Raw genomic sequence first — 5,621 nt, 5'->3', positions numbered from 1 at the left:
CCCGAGGATTTTCACCAAGATAATGGCGGAAATGATGGTGGTCCTGCGCAAGCATGGAGTCACAATTATCCCATACTTGGACGATCTCCTGATAAAAGCGAGATCAAGGGAGAAATTGCTGAGCAGTGTGGCGCTCTCGCTGAAAGTGCTCCAGCAACACGGTTGGATTCTAAATCTACCGAAGTCACAGTTGATTCCGACAACTCGACTACTGTTCCTAGGTATGATACTGGATACGGAACAAATGAAGGTCTTCCTCCCAATAGAGAAAGCCCAAGACATACAGAACATGGTCAGAGACCTGCTAGAACCGAAAACGGTGTCAGTTCACCAATGCACTCGAGTTCTGGGGAAAATGGTGGCGGCCTACGAGGCCATTCCCTTCGGAAGGTTCCATGCAAGGACTTTTCAATGGGACCTTCTGGACAAGTGGTCCGGGTCCCATCTGCACTTACATCGGAAAATAACTCTGTCCCCAGGGACCAGAGTGTCCCTCCTGTGGTGGTTGCAAAGTGCTCACCTCCTGGAGGGTCGCAGGTTCGGAATTCAGGATTGGATCCTGGTTACCACGGACGCGAGCCTCCGAGGATGGGGAGCGGTCACACAGGGAAAAAAATTTCAGGGTCTTTGGTCAGACCAGGAGTCCTGTCTACACATCAATGTGTTGGAACTCAGGGCCATTTACAACGGCCTTCGACAAGCAGAGAATTTTCTTCGAAACCTACCGGTTCTGATTCAATCAGACAATGTCACAGCAGTGGCTCATGTGAACCGCCAAGGCGGGACAAAAAGCAGAGTCGCGATGGCGGAAGCCACAAGGATCCTTCGCTGGGCGGAAAATCATGTAAGCGCTCTGTCAGCTGTCTTCATTCCGGGAGTGGACAACTGGGAAGCAGACTTCCTCAGCAGACACGATCTCCATCCAGGAGAGTGGGGACTTCATCAAGAAGTCTTTGCAGACGTAACACGTCTTTGGGGAACTCCTCAAATAGACATGATGGCGTCACGCCTCAACAAAAAACTTTGGATGTACTGCGCCAGGTCTCGGGACCCTCAGGCAATAGCAGTAGACGCTCTGGTAACACCGTGGGTGTTCAAATCGGTCTACGTGTTTCCTCCTCTTCCTCTCATCACAAAAGTGTTGAGGATCATAAGACGAAGAAGAGTACGAACGATACTTGTTGTCCCAGACTGGCCTCGAAGGGCCTGGTACTCGGATCTACAAGAGATGCTCACAGGAGATCCCTGGCCTCTTCCTCTGAGGGAAGACCTGTTGCAGCAGGGGCCCTGTGTTTTCAAGACTTACCGCGGTTACGTTTGACGGCATGGCGGTTGAACGCCGAATCCTAGCGAAAAAGGGGATTCCAGATGAGGTCATCCCTACTTTAATAAAGGCTAGGAAGGAGGTGACGGTTAAGCATTATCACCGTATCTGGCGAAAGTATGTGTCTTTGTGTGAAACCAAGAATGCACCTACGGAAGATTTTCATCTGGGTCGTTTTCTCCACTTCCTACAGACAGGAGTGGATATGGGCCTGAAATTAGGCTCTGTTAAGGTACAGATTTCGGCCCTCTCGATTTTCTTTCAGAAGGAATTGGCTTCTCTTCCAGAAGTCCAGACGTTTGTAAAGGGAGTGCTGCACATTCAGCCCCCTTTTGTGCCTCCAGTGGCACCATGGGACCTGAACGTGGTGTTGCAGTTCCTAAAATCACACTGGTTTGAACCGCTTAACAAGGTTGAGTTGAAATTTCTTACCTGGAAGGTGGTCATGTTGTTGGCCTTAGCATCAGCAAGGCAAGTGTCAGAATTGGCGGCTTTGTCACACAAGAGCCCCTACTTGATTTTTCATGTGGATCGAGCTGAATTGAGGACACGTCCGCAATTTTTGCCTAAAGTGGTTTCTTCGTTCCATATGAATCAACCTATTGTGGTGCCTGTGGCTACAAGTGACCTGGAGGATTCCAGATCCCTGGACGTAGTCAGGGCCTTAAAAATTTATGTAGCCAGGACGGCTAGAATTAGGAAAACAGAGGCTCTGTTTGTCCTGTATGCGGCCAATAAGATTGGCGCTCCTGCTTCGAAGCAGACTATTGCTCGCTGGATCTGTAATACGATTCAGCAGGCTCACTCTATGGCTGGATTGCCGGCACCAAATTCGGTTAAGGCCCATTCCACTAGGAAGGTGGGCTCTTCTTGGGCGGCTGCCCGAGGCGTCTCGGCATTACAACTTTGCCGAGCGGCGACTTGGTCGGGGTCAAACACTTTTGCTAAATTCTACAAGTTTGATACCCTGGCTGATGAGGACCTAGCGTTTGCTCGGTCGGTGTTGCAGAGTCATACGCACTCTCCCGCCCGATTGGATGCTTTGGTATAAACCCCATGGTCCTTACGGAGTTCCCAGCATCCTCTAGGACGTAAGAGAAAATAAGATTTTAAACCTACTGGTAAATCTATTTCTCCTAGTCCGTAGAGGATGCTGGGCGCCCGTCCCAGTGCGGAAACTCTGCAAGACTTGTATATAGTTGTTGCTTACATAAGGGTTATGTTACAGTTGACATCGGTCTTGGACCGTTACTGTCATTTGTTCATACTGTTAACTGGTTATGTATGTTCCAGGTTACATGGTATGATTGGTGTGGGCTGGTATGAATCTTGCCCTTGGATTGCTAAATCCTGCCTTGTATTGTCCATCTCCTCTGGGCACAGTTCTCTAACTGAGGTCTGGAGGAGGGGCATAGAGGGAGGAGCCAGTGCACACCCATAGTCAAAGTTCTTTTTAGGTGCCCTATCTCCTGCGGAGCCCGTCTATACCCCATGGTCCTTACAGAGTCCCCAGCATCCTCTACAGACTAGGAGAAATAGATTTACCGGTAGGTTTAAAATCTTATTTTATCTTGCCTCTGGGCAACTGGAATGAACCTACGCCACTGGACCCAACAATATATTTTTTGAACACAGAGGTTCTGCCAAAGGAAAACTATGTTTGTTAATTATTATTATTATTTTTTTTAGCATAACTCCACCATATTTGCAAAGACTATTGCATCATTCACATCAGTCCATGTACTCAAAACTTACAGCATAATTAGCTACTCTCCCGGAGAACACGGCACCCCCGGAAGAGTGGTACCCCTTCTTCATCTTGCTCACTTGCCAGTGAAGGGGGCAGGATAGGATGATATCGCTGAAAATCGCAGGTCAGAAGCCAAAAGAAACTACTGTACCAGTATGTTTTTGTATTGTGAGAGGAAACATGTAGTCCATTATATAGTACATATCGGTAATTCAGATCACACCATATGTATTTGGCTTAAGAGTTTCTGATTTACACTTCAATAGATGAGTAAGTATGCACATAAAGAGCCTGATGTGCAATATTATGCCAGTTAGTGTACAGAGGGGGTAATTCAGACCTGATCACTAGGCAGCGATTTTTGCACTGCTGCGATCAGATAGTCGCCGCCTACAGGGGGAGTGTATTTTAGCTGTGCAAGTGTGCGATCACATGTGTAGCAGAGCTGCACAAACTGATTTTGTGCAGTCTCTGCACAGCACAGGACTTACTCAGCCACTGTGATCACATCAGCCTGTCCGGGATCAGAATTGATGTCAGGAACCCTCCCTGCAAACGCTTGGAGATGCCTGCGTTTTTCCAAACACTCCCAGAAAACGGTCAGTTGCCACCCACAAATGCCCTCTTCTTGTCAATCTCTTTGCGATCACCCGTGCGTTCGTAAATTTTGCACCATCCCGTCGCTGAACGGTGATCCCCATTGCTGCGGTCCGTCACACCTGGGCATTGCGGTGCATACGCATGCGCTCTTCAGATCTGATCGCAGGCTGTGAGAAAACGTAGCATAGCGATCAGGTCTGAATCGGCACCAGAGTCTTGTGTGAATTTGCACTGTGCATATCCAGAACAGAATGCACATGCACCCATGCAGACTGTTGTGACTGTGTCACTTATGCCTACCTGCTACTAGATGGGTATTAGAAATGGTGCGACTTGGGCAGTCTAACATAGGTAAAGCACAAAGGGCATTTTTTAGCGCAATGGGGAAGCATGTTTAAAAGTGTATGTGTTCACAAGTTGTTTCAGCTGTGCCAGAGAGATTTTAGCAACCTACTGTAATATCAAATGCATGTGTTGCACAGGATGGTTTTATACACATCAATACAGAGAGGTATTGTACACACCAATACAGCACCTTATCATGGCAGTGTTTCAAAAACATTTTTCATCACACTTACAGTATATTCACATACTTTGTCATTATAAGTTATTCTTTAAATTTGGTGCTTGTCGTGCATTTTCTATAAATTTGACACCAATGGTGCCTTTTTTATGCAATTGCGCCTTTTTATGCATTCTATTTATACAGTTCTACTGTATGTCACCATCCAGCTTATAGGGATTTCCACTAGAAAATGGCATGTACCTACTTCTGTGGAATTGTGTATCCTACCGTGCATCCTGCCGGAAACACGCATGGTGGATGCAGTAAAGCAGTCACTTCAAATTTATGCATACTTACATTTTAAGACTACTCATGCAAAAGTTTGACTTTTTGACTTTGGTATTAAAGTATTGAGAAGATTTTATTCAGTGTCTCTTTTGTGTGTTTGAATATTTATTGTATGGTAGTTAGGCTTATTTAAATGCACATGTCCACATTATTTTCATTTGGATAGTGCAAAAACTGTGTCATTGATAGTACAGGTTGAGTATCCCATGGGCCTAATTCAGATCTGATCGCAGCAGCAAAATTGTTCTCTAATGGGCAAAAGCATGTGCACTGCAGGGGGGTCATATATAACCAGGGACGTGCAGTCAGGGGAGGCAGTGCCTCCCCTGTTATAATGATTAAAATAATACAAAGATTCTACTTTGTATTATTCTAATCATTTTTAGCATGAAAATACAGCCAAATCTCTATAAAGTGGCTGAAGTGGGGGGCAGAAGGGGGTGGTGCCTAGCTGTGGGCTGGAAAAGGCCATTGAAAAATTGATGAAAAGAACGTCTGCCTCATTGACAGGGGTCTGTACCTTCAGCCCACATCAAGGCACACCCCTGTCAATCAGGCAGACGTGATTGGATAGTGGCAGTGGTGGGCTGTGCTGGGTGGGCAGGGTGTCAGACGCCTTTCCCTCAGGGCAGCCGCATTTTAAGTACCGTCAGACCAGCATTCCTTTCAGGAGGGAGCGTGACTGACATTCTCTCACCAGCCACTTCTGCCTGCGGACACAGCTCAACCACAGAGTCAGGAGACCGCTGGTCACAATGCAGACCAACAGGGACTATTCCCACTCGTGGGTATCCACGACACCCATAGAGTGGGAATAGGAACTGCGGCTACCACAGGTCGCCACCGAGCCCGCAGCATGGCGAGCGTAGTGAGCCCACAAGGAGCTTGTTGCACTCACCCCTCTCCCATGGCATTCCGCTGCCAGGATACCAGCATCGGTATGCTACCCAGCGGTCTCCTAACAGCTGATCACGCAGTCAGGATTCCCTGCTGGGAATAGACGCTGTGCACATGCTCACAGCATCTATTTAGTGCTGCTCTGCTCAGAGCAGCGGGTGACAGGGGGATCTCCCAACTCCCCACCACCACCACCA

Source organism: Pseudophryne corroboree, chromosome 5 (assembly GCF_028390025.1).
Source record: "Pseudophryne corroboree isolate aPseCor3 chromosome 5, aPseCor3.hap2, whole genome shotgun sequence".
In the NCBI taxonomy this organism is placed as follows: Eukaryota; Metazoa; Chordata; class Amphibia; order Anura; family Myobatrachidae; genus Pseudophryne; species Pseudophryne corroboree.
Note: the sequence above shows the minus strand (reverse complement) of the source record.